This window comes from Bos mutus, chromosome 1, assembly GCF_027580195.1.
Source record: "Bos mutus isolate GX-2022 chromosome 1, NWIPB_WYAK_1.1, whole genome shotgun sequence".
Taxonomy (NCBI): domain Eukaryota; kingdom Metazoa; phylum Chordata; class Mammalia; order Artiodactyla; family Bovidae; genus Bos; species Bos mutus.
Window position 1 is genome coordinate 36,571,664 of NC_091617.1, and position 17,247 is coordinate 36,588,910.

General features: G+C 37.6%; 1 non-coding gene across 1 annotated transcript; it reads right to left on the reverse strand.

Moving 5' to 3' along the window:
* Positions 1-14,993: 14,993 nt before the first annotated feature.
* On the reverse strand, positions 14,994-15,102 carry LOC138989610 (U6 spliceosomal RNA). The gene has a single exon (XR_011465874.1). It is a non-coding gene; the product is annotated as a U6 spliceosomal RNA (small nuclear RNA).
* Between the last annotated feature and the right edge of the window lie 2,145 nt (positions 15,103-17,247).

Genomic DNA, 17,247 nt, shown 5'->3' on the forward strand with positions numbered 1-17,247 from the left:
TGCGGTAGACCAGGGTTCAATCCCTGGGTCGGGAAGATCTCCTTGAGAAGGCAATGGCACCCCACTCCAGTATTCTTGCCTGGAAAATCCCATGGGTGGAGAAGCCTAGTAGGCTACAGTCCATGGGGTCGCAAAGAGTCAGATACGACTGAGCGACTTCATGTTCACCTATAGACTACACTGTTCCATATTTTGTGAATTGTGTTGCTCTATTTTATTTTGTAACTCAGAAAGTTCTAAAAAATATTGTAAATGAGCTTGTTCATGAGTCTTGTGAACAATATAGTTGAAGCATGTTAATTCAGAATGCTTTTGCATCCTGAAGGTTTTACTCCTTTCTTTTATATTTATTAGAATAGTTAATGGCCATTGCACATAAGCATCATAACTTTCAAAACCCTCATCTGTAAAAATGTATATTGAATCTAATAACTTAAAAGTGATAGTGTACACTGTATAATTACTTTATAAAATAAAAAAAAAAATTTAATTAAAAATATTTTTAATAGCAAGGAACAGTGATAGTGACTGAGAAAATGGAGATATTTTTCTATTTTTGCCAACTTACAAAATGTACTAAAAATTGAATTAATGTTTCTGCCTCAATTTGACAAATTTAGTTTTACAATAGTTGATGAGCAGCAGTGCAAAAAATCTTATTAAAATTAAATTAAAAAATTAATACTAGTTTTGAGGAGATGGTGACAGTTTTAAAAAGAAGAAGAAAATACTTAAGATGGGGGGGCATAGTTTAAATTTTACAACAAAATTGAGAAGGTAGGAAGGTACAGAGTTTTCCCATATAATCCCTGCCCTGACACAGGCATATCTTACTCCATTACCAACATCACTCACCAGAATGGCAACTTTTTTTTTTTTTTTTGCCAAGAATGAAGCTCTATTGACACATCATAATCATCCCAAGTACATAGGTTACCCCAGTGTTAGTTCTTGGTTGTACATTCTTAGTTGTACATTCTGTTGGTTTAACCAAATGTATAATGACATCCATCCATGACTATCATATAATACAGAATAGTTTCACTGCCATAAAAATCCTCTGGGACAGGATATATATATTATATCATATCATATCATATCATATTATATTAATTATAGTATATTATATAAATTACTTTTTGAGATGTATTATATAAATTACTTTCAGCTGACCAACACCAATGACATGAAGCAGAACTCTGTGATCCTTGTCCCTCATGTCCTCTGCCTGTCTTTTGTCTGTGGAAAAACTTTAGCCGAAGAATAAATTGTATCAGAGAAGTAAGAAAATGTAGAAACAAAGGAAAATAGTCAAAGGAGAGCAAACAATAATAGTTTATTAACTAAGAATCGTCAAGGATGCTCCAATACATTGGCCACCTGATATGAAGAGCCAACTCATTGGAAAAGACCCTGATGATGGAAAAGATTGAAGTCAGAAGGAGAAGGGATGAGATGAGATGGTTAGATATCATCAATGATCCAATGGACATGAATTTGAGTAAACTCAGGGAGACAGTGGAGGACAGAGGACCTGGTGCACTACAGTCTATGGGGTCACAAAGAGTCAGACACAACTTCATGACTGAAAAAGAGTCAAGGACCTTTAGTTCCTTCTCAAGGGCTATAGATAATATTCTGAGCCATATTCTATGAACTGTCTTGTAGATACTGACACCTCTACCAGGTGGAAGAAGTTAACTACAGGATGACCAGACTACAGCCATGACATAAGCTGCCACAATTCTGAGAATTGGCCTCAAGGAAATGAGAACAAACTGACCGTGGAACTGAAGATTAAATGTACCTAAAACAACCAAGATGTTGCTGGTCAGACCACCACGTGACCAATTGCAAGATGACTTTCAAAGCTGACTGTACTATTTCTGCATGTAGCCCCCTCCCTCTGTTTATAAAAGCTCTTGCCCCGTGATTGTCAGGGGGGGACGTCAGTCTTTGGACAGGCATCTCCCCCATCCCCTGATTGCTGGCATCCAAAATAAAGCAAACTTTCCTTTCCAAGAACCTTGCCTCTTTATTGGCTTTTGAACAGCAAGCAGCTGGACCCTACTTTTGGCTGCACTAACGTGGGGGAAATACACTCTCATTTACAAAGCAGGATACAGGATGGAAGATTATATATTGAGTCAAAGTGACCTACATTCAAATTCTACCCAATTTCTTTTTAGAAATGGATTGTTGAAAATATTTTTTAGTTTTTCTGAGTCCCAATTTCTCTATCAGTAAAATGAGGATGATAATATGAAATAAATATCAGGATTAAGAGATGAATGTCTAAAGTGCTTAGTATTGTCCCTGCCACCTAAATATTCAATAAACAAGTTTGGTATTATTATGTGATGTTAGAGTTTGTTTTGAGGAGAAAAGAATCATTTATTTATAAGAAAACTTGAATATCTAAGAAATTTCAGTTTGAATAAAATCCTATGTCATTAAAAATGATTTCTAAACCCTGCTTTAGAAAAATGCTGCTAATTGGGCTTCCTTGCTAGCCGAACAGGTAAAGAATCCACCTGCAATGCAGGAGACATAGCTTCGATCCCTGGGTTGGGAAGATCCCCTGGAGGAGAGCATGGCAAACCACTCCAGTATTCTGGCCTGAAAAATCCCATGGACAGAGGAGCCCGGCAGGCCACAGTCCTTGGGATTGTAAGGAGTCAAACATGGCTGAAGTACACACGTACTATAGGTGAAACAAGAAACAATATATACAGGCATTATTATAACTTCAGGCAACAGGTTACTATTCAAATAAACCTTGAGAATATGAATGTGTCAGTACTTGATGGGTGATCTCACCTATTCAGAAGATCCTCCCGCCTCCATTTAGCTCCTCCCATGCTTAAAAATTTTCTGGAAACAAAACACCAATATTCTGAAAAGCTGAGGACAGTGAGTGCCAATTACATTCCCAGCTGAGACACAAACAATTCCACTCATCAGTAAGCAAGAAAGTGAAGCTTTCCAAGAGCTCTGTATATTAATGCTGCAGTAAATGTGGCGAGTCAGTCATGGAATATTTCAATACATCGTGCATGTCATTTGAATTTACAAGCAACCCGCTGAGAATGCGGAGACCTATTTTCCTCTGCTATGATTCCAGTGCTTTTTGAGAAACATTCCTAAATTTTACCCTTTCCCCAAAGTATTTGGTTCTGTAGTACTTTTCCGAGGTAATAGGAAGCATGCTTTCTTCCCCAAATTTAAAGGCATGTATTTCCAAAAGAGATAAACAGGTTCAATCTCTAAGTCTGCTGATTTTACATTTTAAAAATTCAATCCTGTAGTCTTCTAGAATAAATAAACACATAAAACAAAACAGAAGAAAAGACAGCCAAAGACATATTTGCATCCAAAACTGAAAGACTCTAAGTAAGCAATAAAAAAAGCATTTAGGACAATTGATAAATTTATTGTTCTCATTGTAAATTAAACTGTGATCCATCAATAATCCATTATACATTTATGCAATCTGCATAGCAGCATATTGTTCGTTAATAACGTAACACACAAAGTAGCATTTTTAGAGGAAATATTAAATGCTACTTGTTGAGTTAATAGCCTATTACAGTCAAATCCCCTTAAATTATGTACCTATTTGGTATATTAATTTTTTAATAATTTAAAATTATATAGCATATTTGTGAGCTGAAATTGAACTCTTATTGATTCTTTGTGGAAAATTAAAGTTGCAAAACAACACAGCAGAGTTTTTGTCAGGAAAGAAAATACACAAACGTATCTTTAAACTTATGCACAATTTTTGAAGAGGAGATCCATTTTGTATCTGTTTGGGCTGACTCTGTCAAAAGTGTTCAGTATTTTCCAGTAGAGGGTCTGTTGGAAGTGCACACTACTTTCATATAGAAAGCATCCCTGAGTAGAGAAATAGCAGAGTTCATTTCAGAATGTAATAGACATATAGAAAATAAAAGGAAAGAATATTCTTCAACTGAGCTTACCTTACTGACCCAAGTACAGGGGCCTGTGTTTTGCCTATAGTACATCAGCATTTATTCAAAATATTAAGTGCATTTTATTCTTTGAGAATTAACAAACCATGAAGATAAAGATTATATAGTCAAAGGAATTAAATATTCTGAATTTAAATACTGATTCACAAGGCCAGTTATGAGGCAACTTTCTCAGTCTCTATGTTTCATATTCCTTAGAGAGTAGAGATTCTCTACCCTAGAGGCTATTTGGGGCTTACATATACAATCAATACACAATTCTTATTATTGAATCTCAGTTCAATTCAGTCATTCAGTCGTATCTGACTCTTTGTGATCCCATGACTGCAGCACACCAGGCTTCCATGTCCATCATCAGTTCCTGGAGCTTACTCAAACTCATGTTCATTGAGTTGGTGATGCCATCCAGGCAACTCACCATCTGTCATCGGAAAAACCATAGCTTAGTCTAGACAGACCTTTGTTGGAAATGTCTCTGCCTTTTAATATGCTGTCTCATTTGGTCATACTTTTCTTCCCAGGAGAAAGAGTCTTTTAATTTCATGGCTGCAATCACCATCTGCAGTGATTTTGGAGCCCCAAAAAATAAAGTCAGCCACTGTTTCCCCATCTATTTGCCATGAAGTGATGCGACTGGATGTCATGATCTTAATTTTCTGAATGTTGAGTAAAGCCAATTTTTTCACTCTCCTCTTTCACTTTCATCAAGAGGCTCTTTAGTTCTTCACTTTCTGCCATAAGGGTGGTGTCTGAGGGCATATCTGAGGTTATTGTTATTTCTCCCATCAATATTGATTCCAGCTTGTGCTTCATCCTGTCTGGCATTTCGCATGATGTACTCTGCATATAAGTTAAATAATAAGCAGGGTGACAATATACAGCCTTGACGTACTCCTTTCCCAATTTGGAAACAGTCTGTTGTTCCATGTCCAGTTCTAACTGTTGCTTTTTGACCTGCATACAGATTTCTCAGTAGGCAGGTAAGGTATTCCCATCTCTTTCAGAATTCCACACAGTCAAAGGATTTGGCATAGTCAATAAAGCAGAAATAGATGTTTTTCTGGAACTCGCTTGCTTTTTTTGATGATCCAACATAAGTTGACAATTTGATCTCTGGTTCCTCTGCCTTTTCTAAATCCAGCTTGAACATCTGGAAGTTCATGGTTCACATACTGTTGAAGCCTGGCTTGGAGAATTTTGAGCATTATTTTGCTATCATGTGAAATGAGTGCAATTGTGGGGTAGTTTGAACATTCTTTGGCATTGCCTTTCTTTGGGGTTGAAATGAAAATTGACCTTTTCCAGTCCTGTGGCCACTGCTGAGTTTTCCAAATTTGCTGGCATATGGAGTGCAGCACTTTCACAGCATCATCTTTTAACATTTGAAATAACTCACCTGGAATTACATCACCTCCACTAGCTTTGTTCACAGTGATGCTTCCTAAGGCCCACTTGACTTCACATTCCAGGATGTCTAGGTGAGTGATCACACCATCGTGGTTATCTGCGTCATGAGGATCTTTTTTGTACAGTTCTTCTGTGTATTCTTGCTACCTCTTCTTAATATTTTCTGCTTTGGTTAGATCGATACCATTTCTGTCCTCTATTGTGTTTATCATTGCATGAAATAGTCCTTTGGTATCTCTAATTTTCTTGAAGAGATCTCTTTTACTGAATCTGGACCATAATAAATGATCAAATTGAATTAACTATTATCTCCCTTATGATTAGGAACAAAAACTTTAAAATATATTCTTGTTTTTTGCCTATTATTAGCTATATTCTATTCATTCCATCTGTTACTATGCCTCTAAGAAAGGTATAAACTATCATCTTTTGAAAATATTTATTAATCAATATATTAAGTAATTCACAAGCAGTTGTGGAATCTCTACTCTGTTCAAGCACTGTTAGTCACTAATGAAAGCATTACAAAATGATTTGTTCACTGTTTATGTGCATTCCATAGTACATTTAGAAAAGTTTATAGAAACATGACACAAGGTTTTCTATTATACTGTGATAAGAAAATTAGCATCTTATTTTTAATTGAAAAATGTATATATACATGTATTAATATATACATATACTTTTTCTTTTTAGTCTAGCTACAGACTAATAAATATGGGTAAGATATAGATTGGCAGTTTCTTTCTAGTAAGTAAATGCTGCCTTACATGAAAACACTACATTTAGTCTTACAGCTGTTCATCCAGTCTTACAGCCGTTCATCCAGTCTTACAGCTGTTCATCCATTGAACCAAATAGTTGCTGAGTCCTCTATGCTGGACTCTGAAAGACACTCTGAACCAAACACTGATAAGAAATTCTCATCCTTGCTTTCTGAGAGTGGTGGGAAAGTAGAAATGTAAACAGGATGTGAATCTATTTAAAGTTGAAAGTGTGAACAAAAAGCTGTGGAAAAAAGAGATTAAGGAAAAAGAAGAACCATTTTAGATTTTAAGTTGAAAAGCTGCCAACTTAAAATTTAATTTAAATATAAGTGCTGACAAATGGAGGTGCATGTATAAAAAGCAAAGGTAATAAATACAAAGAGTCCATGTAAGAATGTTACAATTCTTCATGAAAAGCAATATAATAGCAGTTAAGCACTGTATAAGTAATATATTACTAAATATATAAGGAATAGAAGATATATTTGAGTGAAAGTAGAATTGGATTTGCAAAGATAAAAGAAAATATGAAACAATAACTGACTTCTGTCTTGGAAAAGAATATTATGAGAAAACAGTGAGTAGAATTTTTTTCTTAACTGAAGACAGTCCAAGGAAAATCTAGTTAAAGGCTCCAGATTCAGAAGAATTCCCTCATAGCACTGAAATGTATTTCAGGAAGGTTATGAAATTGTTGTTGGTGAGTATTTGCCAGTTACAATGTAGAGACTGTTTCTTGAAAAGAAAACGCAGGCATATGCATTCACATAAAACATGTTAAGTCTTGCAGTTTGAGACAACGAGCTGCGAGATGCTTCTGAGGCTGGGCACTAACACTCAAATCTTATTCTTTCCAATGGCCACATGTAACAGTATACAAGCCTAAAGAAGAACATATTCCAAGTTCGACAGTTGACATTTTGATTCACACAATAGTGAGGCCACCTTCAAATTTCTGACATAAAGAAAATTTGTGTAGGGGAAAAGCCTTGACTATTAGTCAAAAGTGATAATAAAAGTTGTTTGACAACAGATAAAAGGCAGAGACCCTGCCTATTCTGCTGATGGCAGGCCTACAAGGCCACAGTGACAGCACCTATTTCAGACTCTCAATTAAGGGTATCTCAAGTAATCTATTGTGTGTTAGCTATTGATTGAGAGATCATCACGTATTTGGAATGGTATAGTCATTTGAATGTCAGGATTCTAGTTTTATACATACCTTAAACTCGACCCAAACAGTCACTTGTGTTTGTATGTAATCTATACAACAGAGGCTGAGCTCTGAATTCTCTCTCTTGATTGAAACTCTTAGGTTGGGATTTAGACTCTCAAGAACTTGGAAGACAGTGCATGGAAGTGCTTATGGAGGCCCTTTGTGTATATTCAGGAACTGGTAAGAACTTTTTCTTTGGTTGAATGGTATACATTCTCATTTTAACAGTTTTTCCACCTGGTTAAAAGTAATAAATCTTATATTTATATGAGTTGGGTGGGATCATTTTCTTTGCTTTCTATCAACTTATACAAATAAAAGTGGAATCACATTAAAAAAGAAAAAAAAGTCAAGTATACAGACTGAAAAGTGGTCCCTCAGCAACCTGACAAATGTTAGGAAGTGAGTACTGGCTTTAAAGCCAGAAGTTGGGGAGGTCTGGCTGCTTCATACGGGCCAGGCTCTAAGAACTTTTTGTTGGTTCATAAACTGGCTCTGTAAACAGAGGGCAAAAAGAGATGGGATAAAAAGGCAAGTCACTCCAGACTGGCCTCACACATGGTAAACAGAGAGGGGAAAAGTAGAAGTAGCAACCGATTTTACTTTCTTAGACTCCAAAATCACCACAGGCAGTGACTATAGCCACAAAATTAAAAGACCTTGCTCCTTGGAAGGAAAGCTATGACAAACCTACATAGCATATTAAAAAGCAGAGGCATCATTTTGCCAAGAAAGGTCCATGTAGTCAAAGCTATGGTTTTCCCAGCAGTCATATTCAGATGTGAGATTTGGACCTTTGGAAGGCTAAGCAGCAAAGAGCTGATGCTTTCTAACTGTGGTGCTGGAAAAGATTCTTGAGAGTCCCTTGGGCTGCAAAAAGATCAAACCAGTCAATCCTAAAGGAAATCAACCCTGAATATTCATTGGAAGGACTGATGCAGAAGCTCCAATACTTTGACCACCTGATGGAAAGAGAAGACTCATTGAAAAAGACCCTGATGCTGGGAAAGATTAAAGGCAAAAGGAAAAAAAGGTGGCAGAGGGTGAGAGGGTCAGATAGCATCATGGATTCAACAGACATGAATTTGAGCGAATTCCGGGAGATCGTGTAGGATTGGTATGCTGCAGTCCTTGGGGTCACAAAGAGTCAGACACGACTTAGCAACTGGACACACACACACACACACACACACATAAGTTTAATAAGCAAGGGAACTTACCTACGAGGCTTGTCTTATGCAGTCACAGGACAAATAGATCACTACACCCTCCACCAGAATCTCAAGCATTTATACAGAGGACTTAACAGAGTTCAGTTATGTATACCATCCAGATGGTCTTAGTAACACCTTACTTTCTCAAAGTTATATCCTTGGAACAGCTCCCATTGTGGCAATGGGGGACAGAATATATAGCCCAAGGACAAGGGGAGGCCTAAGGAGCCAAAGATTACCCAGGTCTGGTTCACTGATGACCAGAGGTCATGTCTTCTTGCTGACCTACTCCAACAGTATATAGTAGGCAGAAAAGCATGGAGAGTGGACCTGGAGGTGGAACAGAGCACATGGAAAATAAAGTATATTCCACACTTTTTCCAGTCTTAATCCATTCTAAAGATTTGCTCAGAGGAAAAAATCCTCAGCCCAAGAGAGACACACCATCACTGAGAGATAATCTCAACACGATTTTACTCCCCCATGAAAGCACAATTATAGCATAGCCATCACCTTTATTTTTCAGATAAGCTAGCAGAGAATGATCAACGTTAAGGTATAGCTGCCACAGTGTCCAGCTGTATAATAGTCACTAGGCCTAAAAACTGATAATTAGAGCTTTCTTCTTACACAAGCCATTCCATACTCTTGCTATTCTCTTGCAACATCTCTTACACTTTGACAGCATCTCTACTTGACACGCACTACCTGGTAGAGTGTTCAAATATTATTATCCAACCCAAACCTTCACTCGTCCAGTCTTATTAGATGGTTACAGTTTTCCATTGATGATTATGACTGGACATGAGAATAAGACGCATTCTAGTGAAACTTTTGGATTCACTAAACTTTGCCCCAGTGACGGAGTAACAGACCAATTCTCCCTTCATATAATAATTTGGAATAAGCACTGTGACCAGTGGACTAATCTTATTCACTGTCCTATTTAGCAGCATGATAAGCCCCAAACCAATGAGTAGCTATCTAACAGCACTGTGATCATGATCCCTAGTGTACCCACAACTCCTCCAGCTACTAGTACCTCCACATCTCCAAATCCAAGGCTGCAGAAACAAGCAGAAAAGTTCAAAGAATGAGTTCTTAAATATATCAATGAGAGGGGCCTATCTTTACCTTGGTTCTTAAACTTACACATTCTAGCTGAAGAGAAATTGGAAGCATGCATTGGAATACATTGAAACTGTAGGACATAAGTGGATCTTCAATAAGCCATAACACTATCCCCTCAAACTGCTCCTGGGTGAGGAGTTCATGGGAAGACCAATTAATCCCTTGCACATGAGCTCACTGTTAAATTTCTTTCACCATAAAATGAGTTCTTTGTTTGCAGACAATGATGTGTAAGATAACAAGGCCGTAAATACAGCATTCTGTAAATCCATTAATGGATGTTCTGGCAGAAGTATTTCAGACAGGGAAGGCGAGCTCATATTTGGAATATGACTTATTCTCATAAAAACAAATTGCTACCTCATACCTGAGGGAAAGAGTCAAAGTCTTTTAGCTGTAACTCTACTAATAGATTTGGCAGGTAGTAGCCAGATCATCCTTAATGAGAAAAAAGGCAAAACACGATATTTGAGCCCGTGTCTCTTCTACCTGTCTTCTTTGTACACAGCCACTGAGATGACAGTGAGGTATTTAAAGAATGGAGGTGCATGTGTGCTCAGTCAGGTCAGTCGTGTTTGACTCTTTGCAACCCCGTGGATGGTAGCCCACCAGGCTCCTCTGTCCTTGGGGTTTCTCCAGGCAAGAATGCTGAAATAAGTTGCCATGCCCTCCTCCAGGGATTTGCTGACATCAATAGGATGGTTCATTTTGTCCATCTGATTATTGAAAGTTGCCTCTGCAGTGATGTTTCTGCAAGGTATCTCTTTGAAACATGAATTCACTCTCTTTTTGCTCATTCTGTGATGTTCATCTTTATTTTTCCAATCCTTCTTGTCATAAATATTCTGATTTTATTTTTTATTTTTCCAACAAGACAAGTCTCAGCCACCACTCATAATTAGATCCATACCACACATAATCTTTCCACAAAAACATTATCTTATTTATATATAAATAAGATATAAATTGACATATACAAATTATATTATTTATATATAAATAGATACATTAACATAGTATTTAATAATATAATTTTATTATAATTAGAATTATTATAACATTTATATTATTATAATATATGAACTGGTATGTATAAATTATATTGATATACAAATAGGTATATTATAACATAATATACTAACAATATATATAATTATTACTATAATATACCTACACTGCTTGACATTTGGTCAAGAAAACATTTATCTTTACCATTGTCTTCTATAGTCTCCCCCTTCCACACGGAACATGCTACTTTGCAAACCCATATGTAAACCAGGCCACACTTTTCCCCTTCCGTTAACTGATCCTAATAAAGTCTCCATTAGTTCCAATGTGTGGATTCAGTAAGAAATAGTGAAATTGTTAAGAGTAGGTGTTTGTGAAATTGCCATCTGTTTATGCTAATATTACTCTAGACCATTTAGAGCTTGGTGTCACATATACCATTTCCATTTTACAATGAAATGATTTTGTTAATCTCCAAAGTTATGATATTATGAATAAGATGGGCCTAGGATGTGATGAAAAGAAAAGGTATAGTGTCTGCTCTTGATGCGAGAAGCCTCATCTAGCCGCCTTATCTGCCATACAGATTCTTTTCATTATTAACTGCACTGTGTCATTAGGTACAAGGTTGCATTTCAGACTGGTCTTCTGAACGGCTTTCTCTTGCTCTAGATTCTACTGAAAATCAATGGCATTATGGATTTCCCAATGAATGAGACAGAGCTGAACAATCTAAAATTCAACAACCTCCTAAAGCTTTAAAATGCAGCTTATTTCTTCCTGAATGGTGATATGTGTATACAGATGTCATCTACCTAAGAGGAATAGCCCCACCATTCCTTAAAGAGTAGAGAAAAATCACTAATGTGCCAGTCCCTGAGGCTTCTTGGGGCTTACTGCCTATTCTCTGGTGTACATGTAGTATCTCAGTAAAGCATATGGAGAGCTTGATAATTCCTCTTTACCAAGTCAGTAAGTAAACTGTTCACATGATTAGGGATGGCTGATCAAGGTGAACATAACACATTGACTCCAATATTCCAATTTTTTTAACTCTTTGGACTCCTTTCTCTATATAGCATACCAGGAAAGTTATGGCATCTTAATCCATTAACTATAGGCCATTACTGAGTTCAAGACTTCATAAATCAGCACACCAAACTGTTGAGGTCCATCCTAGAGGCTTGAACTAATATGCTAAATCCTAAATTCTAAGTAACCTACTAGGCTTCTCTGTCCATGGGATTTTCCAGGCAAGAGTACTGGAGTGGGGTGCCATTGCCTTCTCCGTAAGCAACTGTACACACATAAAAATATTTAACTTAAAACATCTTTATATTCCACCATCCTTTTTCTCACATAATTAAGATCCTTCCCCATAAAGGATGGGAGCAGGTACCATTGTTGTTAAGTAATTAAAAGTTTTTTTTAAATTAAAATGTGGTTTCCTCAGATTGGGTGAAGGTCTGCTTTTTTCACTATGGGAACTTCAGGGGAAAATTGAGGGTGCAAGTTTCTCAGCCCTGCCAAAATCTATATCTAATATTTTACAACTTACTATAATTTGACTCCAGTCATAACAAGGTCTTTCACACTTTCAATGAATATTTATTGGCACCTTATATCTATAAATACATCATTGGATAAAACAAACAGAAATCCCTGTATTCACAATTTCATTATTCTAAGAGATGCAAACAACATGATAAGTAAACTTTATATCTGTTAGTGATTAGTTCTAAGAATAAAGCAAGGAAGGGCAGGGCCTTGATAGAACATGTTAGTGATAGAGGAGTTGCAGGTTACTTTGGCATCCAGGGTGGTGCTCACTAAGAAGATGACATGAGAGGTATGATGTTATCTTAACTAACTATGCCTTATCTTAAATAATTATAACCACAATAATTATGTTAAAAATAAGGTAACTTATTCATATTTTAAAATAAGACCACTTTCTAAGGTACTGGGGAATAGGACTTCAACATATCAGTTTGTGGGAGTCACAATGCAAGTCATAATATTGTTTTATTGCAATGCGTTTGTGGACATCTGTGTGCATGTTAGTTGCTCAGTTGTTTTTGACTCTATGCAACCCCTGGACTATAGCCCACCAGGCTCCTCTGTCAGTGGAATTCTCCAGGCAAGAATGCTGGACTGGATTGCCATTTCCTTCTCCATTGGACATGATGTATATGTAAATATTTTACTAAGACACCAAATTATACTGGAATTTGTTATTTTCACACAGAGCAGCTGATATTCTCTAAGATTTTTCACTATTCTGCTTGTATCATTAGAGATCAACAAAGAGCCAAAAGCTTAAGCAAATATTTCAGTTATAGGATTAGAAATATATCCTTTGAGGATAATAATATTTTAAATACTGTAGCCCAGGCTTCCTTCACAGGCACTCCTTTATTATAGGTTAATAAAGTTAAATCAGAGATTATAACAAAGACAAATCAAGCCTGTGCTTGCTTCTAACATTGAAAGTTTAACGGTATACCAAAGTTTAACTCACCTCTCCATCCCTAGATTTCTCACCAGAGGTCCATTTAAATCCCACTCCATAGTGGTCACATCATTGTACAGGAGGCAGTGATGAAAATCAGCCCCAAGAAAGAGAAATGCAAGAAGGCAAAATGGCTGCTGGAGAAGGCCTTACAAATAGCTGAGAAAAGAAGAGAAATGACGGGAAAAGGAGAAAAGGAAAGATATACCCACCTGAATGCAGAGCTCCAAAGATCAGCAAGGAAAAATAAGAAAGCTTCCCAAAGTGAACAATGCAAAGAAATAGAGGAAAACAATAGAATGGGAAAGACTAGAGATCTTTTCAAGAAAATTAGAAATACAAAGGGAACATTTCATGTAAAGATGAGAATAATAAAGGACAGAAAAGGTATGGACCTAACAGAACAGAAGATATTAAGAAGAGGTGGCAAGAATACACTGAAGAACCATAAAAAGTCTTAATGACCTAGGTAACCACAATGCTGTAGTCACTCACCTAGAGCCAGACATCCTAGAATGTGAAGTCAGGTAGGCCTAAGGAAGCATTACTACTAACAAAGTTAATGGAGATGATGGAATTCCGGCTGAGCTATTTCAAATCCTAAAAGATGATGCTGTGAAAGTGCTGCACTCAATATGCCAGCAAATTTGGAAAACTCAACAGTGGCCACAGGACTGGAAAAGTCAGTTTTCATTCCAATGTCAAAGAAAGTCAATGCCAAAGAATGCTCAAACTACTGCACAATTGCACTCATCTCACATGGTAGCAAGGTAATGCTCAAAGTCTTTCAAGCTAGGCTTCAACAGTATGTGAATCAAGAAGTTCTAGAGGTACAATTTGGATTTAGAAAAAGCAAAGGAAGAAGAGATCAGATTTCCAACATCAATTGGATCACAGAAAAAGCATGGGAATGCCAGAAAAATATTGGCTTCAATGACTACGCTAAAGCATTTGCGTGGATCACAACAAACTATGGAAAATTCTTAAAGAAATGGGAATACCAGACCACTTTCCATGCCTCCTGAGAAATCTGTATGCAGGTCAAGAGCAACAGTTAGAACTGGACATGGAACAACAGACTGGTTCCATGTTGAAAAAGGAGTACGTCAAGGCTGGAAGCCTGCATATTGTCACCCAACTTATGTAATTTATATGCAAAGAACATTGTGCAAAATGCCAGGATGGATGAAACACAAGCTGGAGTCAAGATTTCCAGGAGAAATATCAATAACCTCAGATATGCAGATGACACCACCCTTATAGCAGAAAATGAAGAGGAACTAAAAAGCGTCTTGAAGAAAGTGAAAAAGGAGGGTGTAAAAGCTGGCAATTATGTAAAGTTTAAAAATAAAATAAAATTAGAAAAAAAAATGCTAAACAAAATCTCACAAAAAAAAAAAAAAAAGATCATGGCATCTGGTCCCATCGCTTCATGGCAAATAGGTGGAAAAACAATGGAAACAGTGACAGACTTTATTTTCTTGGGCTCCAAAATCACTGCAGATGGTGACAGCAGCCATGAAATTAAAAGATGCTTACTCCTTGGAAGGAAAGCTATGACAAACCTAGAGAGTGTATTAAAAAGCAAAGACATCATTTTGCCGACAAAGTTCGGTACATTAAAAGCTATGGTTTTTCCAATTGTCATGTATGGATATGAGAGTTGGACCATAAAGAAGGCTAAGTGCCAAAGAATTAATGTTTTCAAACTGTAATATTGGAGAAGACTTTTTATTTATTTTTTTTTATATGGAACGCTTCACGAATTTGCGTGTCATCCTTGCGCAGGGGCCATGCTAATCTTCTCTGTATCGTTCCAATTTTTTTATTTTTTAGTATATGTGCTGCCGAAGCGAGCACTGGAGAAGACTTTTTAGAGTCCCTTGGACTGCAAGAAGATCAAACCAGTCAATCCTAAAGGAAATCAACCCTGAATATTGATTGGAAGGACTGATGATGAAGCTGAAGCCCCAGTACTTTTACCCCCTAATGCAAAGAGCCAACTCATTGGAAAAGACCCTGGTGCTGGGAAAGATTGAGAGTAGGTAGAAAAGGGGGCTACAGAGGATGAGATGGTTGGATGGCATCATCGACTTGATGGACATGTGTTTGAACAATCTCCAGGAGATGGTGAAGGACAGGGAAGCCTGATGTGCTGCAGTCCATGAGGTCACAAAGAGTTGGATACAAATGAGCAACTGAACAACAACAATCCCAGTGTTCAATAGCTTAAAGCAGGTGGGCTTCTTACGTGTCCTGTGGGATAGATAGAAAGCAGTTGCAGGATTCCATATGCATTAACATTATTATCTTATGAGGCAGCATGTTCTAATGGTAAAAGTGTGGGCTCTGAAGTCAACACATCTAAGGGTTGGAGTCACAATTTCTCCAGTTCCTAATTTTGTTATGAAGCTTCAGATGGAGATAAGCTCATGTGCCTTAAAGAATTTTGGAAAAGATAAGGCAAAATCTGCAACGTAATGCCATGATATGGTTGGCACAGTTACATATTGATTTCTATCTCTTTATTTTCGGATTATGTATGGCTACCCACTCCAGTACTCTTGCCTGGAAAATCCCATGGGCGGAAGAGCCTGGTACGCTGCAGTCCATGGGGTCGCTAAGAGTCGGACACGACTGAGCGACTTCACTTTCACTTTTCATTTTCTTGCATTGGAGAAGGAAATGGCAACCCACTCCAGTGTTCTTGCCTGGAGAATCCCAGGGACGGCGGAGCCTGGGGGGCTGCCGTCTATGGGGTCACACAAAGTCGGACACGACTGAAGTGACTTAGCATAGCATAGCATAGCGTAGCATTATTTCATTGAATTGCACATCAGGAAATCAACCCTCTCCATTGATCTCCTTAACACTGTGGAAAGTGCTACAATGTACCTTGTCAGTAGACTCAAATGATAGTGATTAGGAGACTTTTGAAAAAACTGCTCCTAAGAAGAAATGGCCAGGGTAAATGTATGTATGTGGTGTTGACCGGATTGAGGAGGATTGTGGAATTTGGGAATGTGGACTAGCAAGTGTAGCACAGGCCATGGAGCCATTACTCAAGTGTAGAACTTCAAACATTTGCTCCAGAGATAACAAGTGACCCCAGACAGCCCTGTCTAGGATCCCTGATATGGATTTTGAGAATACTTCTCAGTCTCATTTTGAACACAGGTGCATGATCAAGCTCAAGATGTTCTGGTTTTGCCCATTTATATAATGGTGCTCCAGGAAGGATGTTTGTGTGTATACTAAGTCACTTCAGTTGTGTCAGACTCTTTGCAACCCCATGGACTATAGCCCACCAAACTCCTCTGTCTATGGGATTCTCCAGGCAAGAATTCTGGAGTGGATTCCATGCCATCCTCCAGGGGGTCTTCTTGACCCAGAGAATCAATCCTGCATCTCTTATGTCTCCTGTATTGGCAGACAGGTTCTTTATCACAAGTGCCACCTGGGAAGCCCCCAAGAAGGATAGGGGATATTTAAAGAGAGGGACTACTATTGTTATTTTTACAGATATTTCAATATATTCCTTGGGGATTAGTAAAGGCTTTTCTGAGGCTGAGGGGTCTCAGATAAATTCTAAGGGAGGAAAAGTATTTAACTATTAAAACGAGGTTGAGGTTGAAGAGATGATAAGCTTTATAAACTGAGGGAATAACAAAAGCTAATCCAGAGAGTAATGTATTGATGCAAGGTGCAGGCACAGGATTTCATCAGAACTGGATCCTAGGATACAAGAAAGCCACACTTAAAAAACAAAGCTAGAATCAAGAGGGGGCCTCCACTATAGGGTCCTGTAAACTGGAAGGATATAGATTTTATTCTGAATAATGAGGCATTGAGAGATTTTAAACAGGGACAGGACTGATGAGTTTTGTGCTCTAGAACAATTTGAGAATGGCTTGCACAGGGTCAAAACTGTAAGTTGCCAGACCCATGAAGATGCTGATTCCATGGACAGAGTGCAACTTAAGATGGATTTAACTAT